Raw genomic sequence first — 16636 nt, 5'->3', positions numbered from 1 at the left:
CACAATAGAAGCATCAGAAAATAACTTGCGTGACTAAGGACTGCAGTGTGAATAAGAACTAAGAGATGACAATAAGGGCTTATCAGAATTCACTTTAAAAATTAAGAAACTCATATGAACATAAATGAATTAGTCACCTTCTAATAAAAAAAATGACCCCAACATTAATCTGAATGATGATTCATTGGGACAGCATCAAGAAAGTTTGCTCTTTTCTACTGATTCCGATGACATAATCTCTGTGGTCCTTCTGGTCTCACCCTGTGGCTTTTCTTTCAGAATTTTCACACCTTTAATTCTGAGGGGCAGCGCTGCTGCCAGTCCTCATGTGGCTAATATATGTATAAATGATCATCACTTTAATTCACATCTAATTTGAAAAGGCTGACAAAACAGAAATAACAAAATACCCTTCAACTTAATGTTGGTGGTAAAAACATGACATTTATCACCCACTCTCAGGATCCATGCAGTCCTTTCTAGGATGCTCGGTTAAAGCCATCTTCAAAGACCCCTTCTGCCCTGTTCCTTTCTTTACTAACTGTGTAACATATGTATACTAGGAACAATTTAAGAAGTACAGATCAAAAGGAAAAATAACCTCAAAAAATGAAATTCAACTATATCTCTGCCACCTAAATTTCTTTTTCTTTTCTTTTCTTTTCTTTTCTTTTCTTTTCTTTTCTTTTCTTTTCTGAGAGTGTTTCTTCTCCTTGCACAAACAAGTGCATTTTAAGTGTTTTCCAATCTACGTTTGTACTCGAGGCATTCTGAGCATTTCCACCAGTCATCAACACTGGCATTGTGATGTCTTTAGGACACTCACAGCTCACACCTCTCGGGGATGCTGGCATAAGCACCACAGCGTGTCCAGCTGCATATTACAAATGGGGGTGGGGGTGAATGGATGTGGCTTTTGAACCACCTTGAGAGTCTCATCGGTTCCTCGGAACCTCAGTTTCCCCTCCTTTTCTTTTGCACCCTTCCATCTCAGTTCCTTCAAGGAGACTGTAGGCTAATGGGGGAGTGAGTTGGCCCCACAAATAATCACAGTCACTGGAGGAAAAATAATAGGGCAAATTATTATAGAAGACTCAGAGATTTGTTTTCAGGCCCCTAGCCAATCTGCCTACATGTTTGAAAGCAACAAATTAGGAGATCCTTCATGCACATTTGAAAACCTTTGCTTTCAGAACGAAATGTTTAAAAAAGAAAAAGAAAAAAGAGGTAGTATCTTTTATTTCTGTCTTCCCACAATTATTAAAGCAAAACAAACAAAACAAAAACAAAGACCAGACTGGATAGACTGCCCGTTCATGTAGCCAGGCTAGTGTCCCAGGACCAAGGAATCCCCGGGGTGCCCTTGCACTGTCAGTGAAACAGAACTGGGTACCTCAACCACAGACGCAGGGACAGCATCCCTGTCAAGTCAAGGGGCTCCTATTCTAAGAGTCACTCTACTTCTGAATATGACCTTAATGCGTGTCCAGAGAAGTGAGAGAAGGAAGGGATAAATATATCCTTTAATGTTTTCATGCAGGCAGGCAGAGCGATGCTCATACTTTGATTAAAATATCACACATATGGCTAAGCTGGCTTCCCACCTGGCCTCTAAAAAAGGAAAGCTAAGCAGTGACTCTTTGAACGTGAAACCACAGACATTCTGCAGTGCAGGGCATGCACTTTCCTTTGGGGCTGTACTTATGACAGGCGCACAAGGTTGAGTGAAAAGAATCCCTAAAACGTGGTCTCCTGTAACCTCTTAAGTTAGCTTGGTAAAACCTCTATGTTCCTGACAACATGTCATTTACCTTGTGTAAAGATGTAGTATCTGTATTAAAAGAGAGAAATGAATTTGGTTCCTATACAGCATTGCATTGCCTAATGAGCCCAGAATCTGCGTTTTTTGAGTGTGTTTAACATCTTGTTTGCTCAACTGAATGACAATATCCTCTCTTTCTGCCCCTTCTGTTTTTTTGTCTGTTTCTACTTCCTTCTCTCTTTCCGTTTGCTCCATTTGTCCCTCTTCCCTACTCTTCCTCTCTTTATCCCTCATCCCCTGCTTTCTCTCGCCCCTCCTCCTTCTATCACGCATGCACACATGTGCACACACAAAGATAAAAATCTAATACTACTTGATTATCATGAGAATGATCCATTTAAGACAAAGGACAGCCAGAATTTGTGCTGGACAGTTACAAAGTTATAAATATAGCCTTCAATAGTTAGAAGATCCATGTAGATACTCTAACCCTACATTTTCTTTGTAGTTTAAGCATAAATAAGGAGATTAAGAAATTTAAATCAGTTTTACAGGCTCCCACTTCTTAGATATTCAGAGGAAGATAGAACGAGAGGTACATAGTATGTAAAACTGAGATTGGGGAGCTGACAATCACAACCCAAAGAAGAAAAACAAGTTAGGTAAAGCAATAGTCAGGATCAATACTCTTATTAAATACTCAGTGACCTTTCTCCCTCTGGGTTTCCATTTTCCCTCACTTTCTGGGTTACGCCTTCTGTGTTCAATGAAGAAAACGAACAATGATGAAAGAGTCCCTTGACTGTGACCGGAATCGATGTATTTAATTGTGCTTTCTGATATTTACTGTTCAAGTGTTCGCACCAGATTTATATGCAAGTCAGGGTTCAAAGGGGGAAATAACTGTAGAGAATCAGTCATAGTTTTCCCTGTAGGGTGTGACAGTCAAGCTCTCACATCCTCATCCTCCAGCCTGTTTCCCAACACAGCATACGACGGGCATTCACGTATGCTGAGATTCAGAACATGGCCAGCTACGATGCTGCCAAGAGCTGTTTGGGTGCTGTCATTCTGTCCGCTTTGTTTTAAATGCTACGTTCTGCATTGTTTCCTGAGTAACGGACATTTGTGACTTGATTCTAGGTAGCTGTACCATCCTGCTTTAATGCGGAGGCAGGACAGTTTACAACCCCTCTCTCCATTTAGTCCAGGAAACAGAATCTTCACAAATTCATCTTGTCTTTATTAACAGGCCTTGATGGTTGCTCCTCACCATATGACCTTGTACATGTTTTCATTCTCCGTCACTGATTTGCCAAAGTGCCAGGCAGTCAGGCCTCTTAATTTTGGTCCCTAAATGCTTTCTGCTTGTTGTACTTTGATGCTGGATTCTGAATCATCCCATTCACTTCTTACTCCTCCACAAGTACACTTAACTTAGAACACAGTGCTGGGTGCTAGGATCATTTTTAGATTCAATTTCTGTATGTGTTATAAATCAGGAGCAGAGATCTAGAGAAGACCCATTTGAACTTGGTTGAAAGAATATTTTAAAATGCTGTTAGTTGAAAATGTTCAAACATGTCTCTTGTTCATAACTGAACAGGTTTACTAGGCGATTGTAGAGTAAAATATGCTGATGATGTCACAGTACCCCTGCGTCTTTCTGCCCTGACTTCTGCATGTTTCCTGAGCTGTGTGGTGATGGGTTGGCACAGATGGTTCATCTAGGGCTGAGAACTCTCAATCACTTCTTCATGGTGATTTAAACAGTAGTGTATCTCAGCATGAACTATCTATCTGCAAGCTTCTCTCACCAAAATTGGGAACAGCACAAATCCCTGCATATAAACACAAATATTGAGAAGGCAGCTTGAAAACATGATCATCTAGAAAAACAATACCAATAAGCTCTCTCTTGGGGCATATGGCTTACCTACCCATGTTTTTTGACAATACTTATAGTAACAGGCATGAACTTCCTCCTGTGGAAGAAACCTTAAATCCAATTAAAAAGTGGTGGGTTAACCCCATGTAGTCTTGCCACAATTGTAGCAGTGGGTACATCTTGCCTGGCAGGTGGTTATTATAGCATGTGGGATCCAGCTCTGGATAAGATCACTGTTGTCTTTTTTTCGCCTTCAGCCTATATAGTACCATCCAGCACTATAAATTCTAAACAAAAAGAATGGTTTCCTGGTCAGTTAAATGTCTCTGTATCTTTCAAACAAAACATATGGTCTCTTTGGCTACATGGTCTTACCATCTAAATGTGAGGCACAACCTAGAGCAATGACAATGACCTGAATTCTCTTGGATGCCACTAGGGCCTCCCTGATCAATGACTCATAAGGAGGTAACCCATGACTGTTACTGAGATTTTCATGTTACATTAGATGTCATTACTTAGGTCTTCTGAGAGCAGCATGGTTCACTAATGCGGGATACTTCTGTTCAAGCACATATATAATTTTGCAATTAGCTTACAAACCAGTAGAGCCTTAAACGGCTTCTTCCTACGTTCTTAGTTTTGATTATCCATCCCTTACCCCTTACTTCACTCCTCCCTCTCTTCCCATATCCACTCAACCAGTATTTTCTCCCTGTTCTTTCAGGTCACTTTCTGCCCTACCAAATTCTCTTATATATTTTTCTCAGATTGCAAGATCACAGGCTTCCAAGTAACCTCTTCATGCACACTTCATTTTGGCTGACCCTTTCCCTGACTCTTTGTTTCCTAGTCGTCATCATTCTACTGTGTCTGAGTCTTCTGCCCCCAGTGTACCCATCTCTTATTTCCATTTCATCCGTACCCTACTAGTCCCCCTTCCAAAATGTTTCCCCACTCTGTGCCAGGAGTCCGTTTCTAGTTTCCCCAGATTAAAAACATGTTAAATGGCCAAAGGATTTAAATGTACACATGCGAGCACATGCACACACACACACACACACACACACACACACACACACACACACAGAGAGAGAGAGAGAGAGAGAGAGAGAGAGAGAGAGAGAGAGAGAGAGAGAGGAGCACAGCACATAATGACTAAATACATGAAAAACATAAAATTGGGTTTTAACTGAGTCTTACTAGATTACACTGGGATTTTTGTTTGTTTGCTTTTGTTTCTCAAGACAGGGTTTTACTGTTTAGCTCTGGCTGTCCTGAAACGTGCTTTGTACATCAGGCTGGAATTCACAGAGCTCCACCTGCCTCTGCCTACCGAGTACTGGAATTAAAGGCATGCTCCACCACCACCTGGCTGCACAGGGATTTTTATGCCCAGGCTTCTTCTAATTGCTATCAACAAAAATCATGACACTGATACTAATAAAAAGGAGATTGAAAGCCAAACAAAAATAAGAACTTCAGTTTTAAAGAAGTTGAATTGTTTTGGCACAGAGAATATCACATAAATTATATCACTAAGATTGAAACTATGTTGGAGACAGGACTGTTTTCCTCAAAACTATAGGATGATTCCTATGAGTAAGTAACACCACGGAGAGTCTGGATCTTGCCCTCTGCTTTCTGTTGCTTTCCAGAAACATTGTGGCTTTCTCTGGGGACCAGATTAAAACCTGTTCAGTAAATTTTCCATCTTCCATAATTCCTGCAAAGTTGCTCCTTACAGTCAAGTGTTTCTATAAACTTTATACACTTAAGTGATAAAATTTTTCCTTCATAATATTTAAAAATCATAGAAAACACACATGCAAAAATTCTTATTACCTTAACTTCATCAATTAATTTCTGTTAATATTTTTATTTACTTTATTTTGCTTTTAATGTGTATGGGGGGTGTCTGTCTGTGTGTGTGTCTGTGTCTGTGTGTCTCTCTCTATGTGTATGTGTGTATGTGTATGTGTGTATGAGATTTTTTCTTTATAAAATTTGGATTAAATTCTACATTTTGATTTTTTAAATTGGATTTTAAGATTAAAAGTTACATTTTACAATTTTTCCTAAATATCACCAAGCAATTTCATTTTTGTACAGCATTGTATCTAGATAGGTTAACTGAATTTTTATTGTTGTAGGTCAAATTAATTTGCCCTGTAGACCCATAAATCTTATTAGTATACACAGACAAGCAAATAAAAAGACCAACAAAAAATTAAAACATCCTATACAGAATCACAAAGAAGTGAGTGCTCAACAAATGTAACTACTTTCTACCCAATTCAAGTAACTTATAGGAAAGAAGTAATTTTCCTGATAGTAGTTATTACATTTTAAACATGCCAGCTATATTTGTTAGTAAGAGGGCCTTAGCTACCCTCACTTATTATTGGAGTGAGTTGATTCATTTGAATTATCCAGAGTTTTCCAAATTGTGGATCTCCTTCTTCTTCCAGAGAAGAGAAGTGGAGTCAATATTGAGTCTGAAGCAGTCTTCAGAGAGAGAGCTGGGGGAGGGGTCATCTTTGGGAGAAGCCCATCTCCTCAACAATGCACACTCTGCTCTCACCAGTGACATCAAAATGTCCTTTCTATAGTCATATGATGTCTAAGCACATTGCGGATGTGGTTTGCAATGGCATCAGGTGAACTGAGGATGGATCAATTCCTCTTAGATTACCACTGGCTATGTAGTTCAAGATTGATGTTCTGAAGCAAGACGATTATACAAAAGAAGTCAAGTTAGCTAATGTTTCAAAATGTCCAGATGGGAGTAAAAGTTAAGAAGCAGAAGTCTGGTAACTGATTGGAGACACACACCTTCCCTCCTTACTACCTTTCAGGGTGTTTGACTTAATCACCTAAGCTTGGTTCCTACTCTTTAAATAGAAAAGTAGAAAAGCATCCACCACCATCCAGAGAAAGGAAGCAATGTATGTGTCCTCAGTGATGTAGGCAAGTGTAGTTCTAACCTGACTTTGACAATGAGCTCTTTCAAAGCTAAACGGGATAAAAATGTGAAGGTCACAGAGGATCTACACCCTATGCTGCATGCTGATGCTCTCCTTTCCCTCATTTCTGAGTGCAGCATTGCAACCCACAGATGTAAAATGCAGACAGTCTAGGTAACAAGACAGCAAGAGGCAAATCATTTTCTCCATGGAAAATTAACCGGAAGGGCGCTTTTTTGTCCACTCCATGTTTAAAATCTAGGTTCTAGTTTTTTAATTGTTTCACCCTCTGAGTCAAAAAGCTTTAAATTCTAAATGCTATGGGTGATCTTCTTAAATGAAGTTCTCTCAAAGTAAGAGGGGACTGGGGCTTAAGATAGTGTTCAGTTGTAGGAAATCAGTTAACACATGAAGGAGCCTATGCCTGACACCAAGCATTGTAAAAAAGAAAAACAAACAAACAAACAAATGAAAGTCAAAATTAAAAGTCTTCTTGAATAGAGAAGACACCTAAGTATCCTCAAACATACAAAATCCACTTAATGGTTTAATAATTATCATTTAAACTATGCTAAGTAGTTTATATCAGAACTCCACAGAAATCAGTGGAGTTGGGTGTTATTTTGGCTTTTGATTCGTGGGTCACTACATGTTGGGAAAGTACTGCGAATTTCAGAGTGTATGTTTTCATAAGTAGAATTATCTAGAAGCTCCATGAGTAGTGTAGTTTGAAGTCTATTATATTCATTTTTTAAAATATCCAAATTCTCTCTCTTTGTTGTCAGCGCTGGCTAGCAAAACCCAAAAGTTGTTCATTCTCATGGGAACTCCCTGCACAGACTTTTAATAAATTCCCTGCTTGTTATCATTCTATAAAACATAATTGTCAATGGCCAAGAATGGATACAGGTCAGTGGGTAGGCACTGGTCTCCCATACATAAGGTACTGGACCCAAACACACCCTCCCTTCCTCTCTCTCTCTCTCTCTCTCTCTCTCTCTCTCTCTCTCTCTCTCTCTCTCACACACACACACACACACACACACACACACACACACACACACAGTCACTCACAAAATTGTTGATTTGTTGGTTTTGAAAGGACTCACTGATAGAATGTTGTCATACCCTAGATTTTACAGAATGGCACTCATTTTTAAAGTTTAAATGTTCCCATCAGTGGTCTATCATTAAAATCTGAACACTCTATTGTCTTGAATAGTATTTTCAAATCGGTTACTTTTGACCTTAGCACTCATTTTATGGCCAAGAGTGGAGCAGTGATGACTACAGGATAAGAATTTTTTTTTGAAAGGTGTTTTTCTCTATGAAACTCTGCACAGGAAGGCTAGAAAAGAATCGTGGGTGAGAAACATTTGTTGGGTTTACATTTGTCATGCGGTTATGCTGAGAAGTAGTTTCCAGGGGGAATATTTCCAGTTTGAAGCAGAAGGCAGGATGAAAATATCACCTTTTTTTCCTTAAGCACATGCTCACAGAATTTTTTAGACATAATACTCTCAGCAAAGTTTTGTTATTGAAAATAATAGCAATGAGTTGTTTTCTGACCAGATAGTGGCAGCTAAGCTTTGTTAGATCTTATTTTTTTTTGGTTATATTTTAGCTATAATTCAATTCAGAATTACAAAGATGACAGGAAGCACCATGACCCTTAAATGTTGGAAAGCAATAAAGGCCCTCTCTTTTTCCTTAAGTTTTGCTGGACTGACAAGTTTCCATCAATATAGAGAGGTGGTCCTAGTAGCTGGATGGTCTGAATCCATGTCTGCCAACTACAGCCATCTCTTCCACAAGGTCACTATCACTATATTTCATTTTAATATCTTCATGAAAGCAGAATACTGCTTTTATATATTTATGTTGCAACATACATTTCTATTCTGACTTGCCTTGAATATAGATCTGAAAGAACAAATTGTTTATAATTAGTAAATTTTGTTGAGTGACGTTCTAGAATAGTAGAGATGTGGCTGTGTAGCATGCCAGTAGATGCTAATAATAATCCAATTACAGGCTCATTTTAATCAATTATAGCAAATTAAAGGGCATAGCCTGAGTATTGTCATCTTCAACTTAAAATTCAGTTTCAAAAAGAAATAAAAGGAGCCACAGAAGTGTCCACAGTGCTTGTTACATCACAGAACACAATGAATAATCTTTCATGGTGGCTTTCTAAATGATTTGATCTGTAGATTTAACAGTTTGATTTTCTCTTTCAAAAATCATAACAACAACCTATTGTTATTACTATAAACTATTACCCCTATGAATACAATCTATTCTGTTTTTACAGATTATTTATTTGGAATATTGGAGACTAAATCCCGGGTCTGTCGCATGCTAAACAAATGCTTTCCACTGGGCAACGTCCCGAGCACTACAGGTCACATTAACAAGATGAGCTTCTGAAGATTTCACAGTGGGAATTTCTCCTGAAATAAGAGGCCAAAGACTTCTCAGGACATTCTCCAGTCTGTCAGTCTACCAGTTCCTCAGCTTCTTAGCCTGCCACTCAGCCAGTCATTATGGAGTACATAGTGATATTTACATTACTAATCAGTGAATATGATATTTTAATCATTTGCTCTCAGAAAGCTTATACTCTCATGGATGGAAAGTAACTTTTTCTAACATCACAGTGGTTTCTCCATACCATAAAGGAAGCAGCATGCAGGGACCAACCCAAGGTATACTCAGGAAAAGTCTAAACAGTTCTACATACAGTTTGGACTTGAAGTGTAGGAAGAAAAATGCCCATTGACATCTAGACTCTGAATGTAGGGAGATGCAACCACTCAATTTTTGCTAAGAGTGGGAGTCAAATGACCAAGCTCTTATTGAAAAACTTCTATATGTTTAATTAACACAATGAAAACCAAATGATGGATATGCAACTTGGTTTATTTTGGAAACTCCAAGACAACTGATATATTTGAACCTATTTCCAGAAAACATTTGACCTGCCACTGAAGTTAAACCTACAGTATGTAGCAGTATCACACCGAAGAAATTGATGTGGTGCTGAAGGAGACTTCTACGTTTTGTTCTTTAATTGTTGCTGATGCCTGTACTTCATGAATCTCCTAGTGATTCTGGCAGGGATTTATTTCGCTGGCTTTGGCTTAACATTCATTCATTAACAGGAGACAACAGATGACCAATGCTAATTTAACATCACTGTAAGATCCAGTGGCAGGTAGGATATAGAGCTAGGATTTCCCAGAATAATGCTTGGCTCACAGCTGCTGTAAATCAAGCAGGACCTACTACATAATAAGTATTTAAAAGCAAAGTGTAAGGACGCCTAAGTAGTGGGGGGGGGGGCAGGGCATCAAAAATGCACAGAGATTAAAAATTTCACAGAGGCTAAGTGACATGAAAAGATGGCCACCACATATAAAGTAAAAGAAATATAATCAATGTATAGAAAAAGGGTCACTTGTGAAATTGTGTGTCTGAGTGTGTGCCTATGTGTATATAGGGAAAAAATGGAAAGTGAATATCCACCTATATTAAAAGCAATTATTTCTTAATAGTAAGGTTACAGATGCTTTTTCATTTTCCTTTTGTATGTTCCTGTATTTTTGCCCTGCACAATGAAAATATATAAGTTTAAAGTGAACATCACCAAAAGACACAATTAATTGTATTAGTAAAACCTGCCTTAAGTAGATTATCTTCATTGCAATGGTCTCAGCTTTATTACAGCTAATTCATTTCAAAGAGTACTTTTCCCAGAGAGGAATGGTAGTTTAAGAAGCACCATTTGCTGCTTGGCTACAGCTGAATTACCAACAGTCACATAAAATGTGTGCCGTGTTATTAGTAGTAATAACAACAACAATAATAACAACAGAAAAGTCAGCCACGGGCAGATTTCTATAATCCTAAAACCCAGATTACCGAGCCAGGATGAAAGCAATTTCTTACTTTAAAAAATATATAAACTTTATTGTTAAAAAATATCTTGCAAACAAAAATACCACATGCCACAATTAATGAGACCTAAACTCTATATAACTCAATAAACAGTTGCACCATTAAATTAGGTCTTTGGAGCACAGGCTGTGGAAATTTACATTAAATTTCACACTTTTGGTATCAAATGCATCCTGTGCACTCACCCACCATCAGAAACAAAATATCCACTGCAGAATTGGGAAGCAACCAGCTTTGCCACCTCTTTTCATTTTTCTTCCCCCTTATCTGCATTCACCCCTGCATTTAGGACAGCAATTTCAAAGCTAGCCTGGGTTGTATAACAAGTTTTAGGTTAACACTGACTGTGTAGCAAGGCCCCATCTCATGCAAAAATGTATATATACATATATATATATGAATATTTTTTTTGAAGGGGAGATGGCTGATTTAATTGGGCTACCAGAAGTGCAGATTCCTTCCGTTTTAGTTGAATCTTTTTTTTTTTAATTTATTTATTTATTAAGGATTTCTGCCTCGTCCCCACAACCGCTTCCCATTTCCCTCCCCCTCCCCCGATCAAGTCCCCCCCCCCTCATCTGCTCGAAGAGCAATCAGGGTTCCCTGACCTGTGGGAAGCCCAAGGACTGCCCACCTCTATCCAGGTCTCGTAAGGTGAGCATTCAAACTGCCTAGGCTCCCACAAAGCCAGTACGTGCAGTAGGATCAAAAACCCACTGCAATTGTTCTTGAATTCTCAGTATTCCTCATTGTCCGCTATGTTCAGCTAGTCCGGATTTATCCCATGCTTTTTCAGACCTAGGCCAGCTGGCCTTGGTGAGATCCCAATAGAACATCCCCATTGTCTTAGTGTGTGGGTGCACCCCTCGTGGTCCTGAGTTCCTTGCTCGTGCTCCGTCTCCTTCTGCTCCTGATTTTAAGGCAAATTTTTGACATTTGATATTTTGAATGTATTAAAGTGGTTGTCTAAAAAAATGTTAGAGTTATCAAACTTAGGATCACTTATTTTTGTTATAGATTATCACTTTGTAATCTTCAGAATAAGTAGGTAGAAACGGCACAACTCTTCTTAAGATCCAGGACCCATGAGAATCTTAATTTGGTCCCAAGTGCAAGGAAAACAATGTTACTTCCCGATCTCTATGTCTTTAGAAACCAAACAGCACTTTGTTATAAAATAAATGCCTACTAGTCTGATTTCTTCTTGGCCAATGCCTCTGTGCTTCTGTGAATTATTAAGAATCTCAGATTTTTCTCCAAAATTTATGTGGCATCTTTTGTTTTCTTTAGAAAATTTCTTATATGCATTCAATTTGTAAAAATCAGTGTCCAAAAGCAAATGAGAGTGCCTGTAATAATCAAACCTAAATCCAAATAAAACGAAACACACAGTGCAGACTTAGTGTGTTCTATGTTGTGAGTCAAATCTTGAAATTAATGTATTAGGTTTTCTGACATGAAAGATTCTGGTTCATAAGACTTGGGATGTAACCCCTGTTAGATTGTTTTCTAAACACAAACTTGGACAAGTTTAGCTTCTCTGAATCAATTTTCACTTATTTAAAACAATCGAAACAACAGCAAACAGAACTTTTCCTGATGCAATAAACTACTTGAATTTAAAATTAAAGTGACTTTGAGAAGGACAAAAGATTATATTCACATAAGATGTATTGGTAATTTGAATAATAACTGTACTGTTTCATCATTAACTGTTTCGCTTGTGTGTATCGCATATCCTCCAAGGAAATTTTATGTTGCTAGTGTATGCAAATTCTGCTAATCAGATAAGATCTCTACAAATAGTTGTGAGCAAATTGATTACTTCACTCTGTTTGAAAAAACATTTTAATTAATGGAAAAATAGAGGCATATGTAAATGGGGAGAGTAACTGATCTCTCTGAGTGAAAACCAAGTATTATCTAGTTTATTTATTTCTATGCTAACTAACACTGAAACTTCCAAGATAAGTTTGATTTTATTTTAGCTCTTATTGTGAGAAAATAAAGAGCATTAAACTTTGTATGAGTTAATGAAAACAAGAAGTAGCTTTTACTATCCAAATATTAGTTTTCAGCCTCCTAGAAGGAGATTGACATTGTGAAATCAAAATTACAGGATGTTCGGAGGTCATTAGAAGACATTGGAAACATTATATCATAAAACAGGAAACTAAATGTGTGTTTCAATTATAACAACTTTTAATAAATGTTTACATACAAATAAAAATATTTAACACTAATATTTTATCAAGAGTGCTTTTTTCAAGACATTGCTTGAGCAAAAAGTAGTTAACTTTTCCATAGTCCCTTTAAACACACCTTGAAACAATAAATTGTACATAGTGATCATATAATTTTTTTTCTAACACCAACTTGATAATCTTGAATTATTTTGTGTCTAAACCCTAGTAAGATATACTACAGCTTTCAAAATCAGTCATACAATAGAGAGTCAGTTTAACACAATTATTACTCTCTGTGAAGTTGCTGGTAAGCAGAGAGACAGGCGAATCCCTGCACCCTGTCAAGACTACACAAAAAGTTTCCAGACAGATGATCAATCACTTTCTTTTAAAGTATCCAGATTTGGCTATTAGAAACACACTACAAAATGTAGTCCACAACCACAAATGTCCAAGTATCCAATGCCAAACAGCTAATCTGAACTCTTCAAAGTACAGTTTAGGTTTACTCAAGTAAGTTCAGCATGCTTTCAGGAAGAAATATGTATGGTCCATCCCAGAGAAGTGCTTATCTAGACCGTAAGCTGGGATCCTTGAGGACAGAAGGGCACACGTGGCTGTCCACACACACTGTGAAGAACTATGCTGTGTGTATCTAATCTTAATTCTTTCTGTGAAGCTGAAGCACACTAATCATATTCCAGACTCCAAAATGTAACAATTGTCAATATCCTTCACAAAAGCAGAAGTATATATGAAACCATTAATAACTATCTCTCAATTTTTTTCTCCTCTGGATTAAATAGTTTCAGTTATGTGTCCTTCTTCAGAGACAGATTCTGGCTCTATTATTGAATCCACCAACAGTGAGTTTTCTAAGCCATGACCTACAATGATGTACATCTCTTCAAACTGTACCAACCTGGTCCATAAAACCACATCCAAATTCAGTAGAAAAGAAATAAACCAAAGTACCAGGGTGCCTGCTTCCCATTTATGAAACATGATTTAATAGTTTACTGTAGACATTTGGAATTTTATTTTAGGAAGTCAAAATTTATCTTTAATAATACAGTGTAAAATGGGCTATACTTTTTCGCAATAACATACAAGCCCAATACCTCCTTTCTTGACCTACTTTATATAGTTCTTATAATTAGGCACATGGTAGCAAGAGTTTACAAATACACATAATACATGAGCATATTAAAATGAATCACTAAATGTCATTCTTATCTATGAACCAAGTAAAATAATTCTCAAGAAAATAAAACTAAAATCCCTATGACATAAAAATGATAAATTAGAGGTAAGTGTGCCAAACAAAATGAAAGATTAAGGTGAAAAGAATCTATCATTTTGTATTATAAGATAGAGTCTAAATGGCAGTTGGAGGATACATGGCATGTAATATTACTAATACACTTTTACCTGAAAGGATTTTTCTGGCTTTAGTTCAATGAAATCCATTATCCTAGGTGGTAATGGAGCCTTGTATGTTCCAGTCTCAGGCATCGATGTCTCCTGAGCTGCCTTCAATCCTTAGCACAGTGAAAGGTCAAGCATATACCAGCAAGCATTTATAAGCTACAATTGCCCCTATTTCAGCTACGAGCCACAGCCTCCTGCCAAGCTTTGCTTGCCGTCGTTCACTTCATTGTATGAGCAGTCTAATTCAGAAATGGCTAGCCTGGGGTCCTTGAGGACACTTATGATTTTAAAGCCATCCTGCTTCCCTACTTAATCACTTACAGGAGCCATACAAGGACTGAACATCAGAGAGAGCTAGAAAATGGTGGTGGGCACTGAAGGAATGGGCAACAAATATCAATACAATTAAATAAAGCAAATACCGCTCACCTGCTAGCCCAGCTGTGCTGCTTGAGGCTCACCACACAGATTTGAAAAAAGTCGGTCAGAATTCCAAGAAAACCAGTCTGTTTCAACGTTTATTAGAGAATATGCTAAGTAACACTCCAAGCCACCTCCCTTTCCCATCATTGTAAATATGGGGCCCTCAACATAGGCCCACAAACCTAATTAAAAATAGCCAGACTATGAATTGGCATCTAGTTCTCTAATACAGAGCAAACGACAGGCATCTGTCCTAATTGGCCACAGTGAACCTAAGGACCAATAACGAGAATAAATGTCAAATTAATCCAAATGAAGTCAATGAATAATAAGACAAACCAGAAGCACGGATCCTAAAACCTGCAATTACTTCCAAGAATGCAAAGGCATAAATAAACCATAAAAATGACCATAAATCAAGCGTGTTCTGCATATAAATACACTCCATAAATGCAACACACCTGCAAAGTAACATGTGCACATAGGATGTCTATGCATGTAGACATGTATGTTCAGCTATACATAAATATACATCCCGAAAAAGGAACTCTGGATCCCAGAAATGGTTTTTCAACAAGAATGAGTTAAAGTGTGAATCAGAATGCCTAATTCTGGGACTGCCTTAGCAAAAGCAAAATCACCTTATAATTAGGCCAACAAGGTTGAGACACCAAATGTGTTTTTGAGGAAAGGCCCAACCCTGTTTGTGCAAACGAAACGGTAGCTTTCAACTACATTCTCTTCTTGCTAGCGCCTTTCAACCCCCTGAATTTGTTGCTAAGCTTGAGAGGAAAGGAATCTCGTGCTTCGGTTGGTATTCGGAGCCAGTTTGTGATAAAAAATCAAAACATCATTTTTCCCCCAAAACACAAGAGGATGCCGCTCACTTCTCTCCCCAGCAACCTTGCTCTCTCTCCATCCTCATCTCTGTTTCCACACCCCCAACCCCCCTCCTAGTCTGAGACGCGAGTCATTGTTTAAGTCTAGGCCACAGATACCTACACAAGTCATTTAATAACCAGCTAGATGAAGAAGGAAGCCCCATTGCCTCCGACTCACCATGCTGAGACCAGGAGAAGATGCTGGAAGGAGGGAGAGCTGCAAACTGAATCCATTTTCCTTGTGACCGAGTCGGATGCAGCCTCTGAAGCCAACATCAGCAGCGGCTGCTGGGATTTTTTTCCCCTCCCTCTCTGGTTAGCGATGGTGCGACAGGAACCACCCTTTCCAGCTTCACTAGAGTACCAGCGGTAGAGGAGGCAACAGCGGCGGCAGCAGCATCACTTGAGCCTCCTCCCTCTTGGAGGATGGTGTGAGCTCAGAATCAGCCAGGAACTTGCAGCAGACACCTCCTCAGGCTCCTCCTTTCCTCCCCCACCCCCACAGCCCCACCCCTGCTGCGGTAGAGGCAGCCGGCCTGGCAGCTGCTGGTTGCCATAGCAATGACCAATTGCAAGTGGCAAGCTAAGGGGGAGGGGAGAGGAGCGAATCAAGCTGCTGGGGCTGGAGTAAAACTCAGTCTCTGCCTCTGAGATGCTCTTGGTCTCGCCTAAGGTAAGCTTCAGGTAGTTTGAGAGGCGCCAAGGGTGAAAAGGCACTGGGAAAGAAGACCTCACGTTGAATCTACGTGGAAATATACCAAACGGTTTCACATTTGTTTGTATTGTCTATAAATTTTAGATAAAGCATATTACATTTCTATTTGAAAAAAAAATAAATGAGAAGATTATATGGGGTGAAGGGAGCCTGTTATCACGCCAAAGCTCTGCGTCCTTGGTAGCATCTTTTGCTCAATGCCACTCAAGGTTGCTAAAACAAGATTAAACTGCTGGACTTTGCAATAAAGCAGGTAACTGCTGCGTGACTTTACGTGTGGTCCAGTTTGTTCTCAGGTCATTTGATTTCACCATTTTTCAAACTTGTCTGAAAAAGGACCTGGTGTTATTATACACCCCCCCCCCCCCCACGCGCCGTCCAGGAAAAGGAAGTTAGAGCAAAACAAACAGGAAATACCTTTAGA

The 16636-nt window shown here is 38.6% G+C and overlaps 1 protein-coding gene across 2 annotated transcripts in view; it reads right to left on the bottom strand.

The window, feature by feature from the left end:
• The window catches only part of LOC121453293 (janus kinase and microtubule-interacting protein 2), a 148114-nt gene extending 132155 nt beyond the window's left edge, over positions 1–15959 (bottom strand). For both annotated transcript variants that reach the window (XM_041659947.1, XM_041659949.1), the window contains exon 1: positions 15676–15959. The gene's annotated coding sequence lies outside the window, so the exon portion shown is untranslated. The remainder of the gene's footprint in view (positions 1–15675) is intronic.
• Positions 15960–16636: the final 677 nt, after the last annotated feature.

The sequence above is a fragment of the Microtus oregoni genome, unplaced genomic scaffold, assembly GCF_018167655.1.
Source record: "Microtus oregoni isolate MIOR12 unplaced genomic scaffold, Mior012 000011F_ref0000422, whole genome shotgun sequence".
NCBI classification, from domain to species: domain Eukaryota; kingdom Metazoa; phylum Chordata; class Mammalia; order Rodentia; family Cricetidae; genus Microtus; species Microtus oregoni.
Note: the sequence above shows the minus strand (reverse complement) of the source record. Positions and strands in the feature narration are given on the sequence as shown.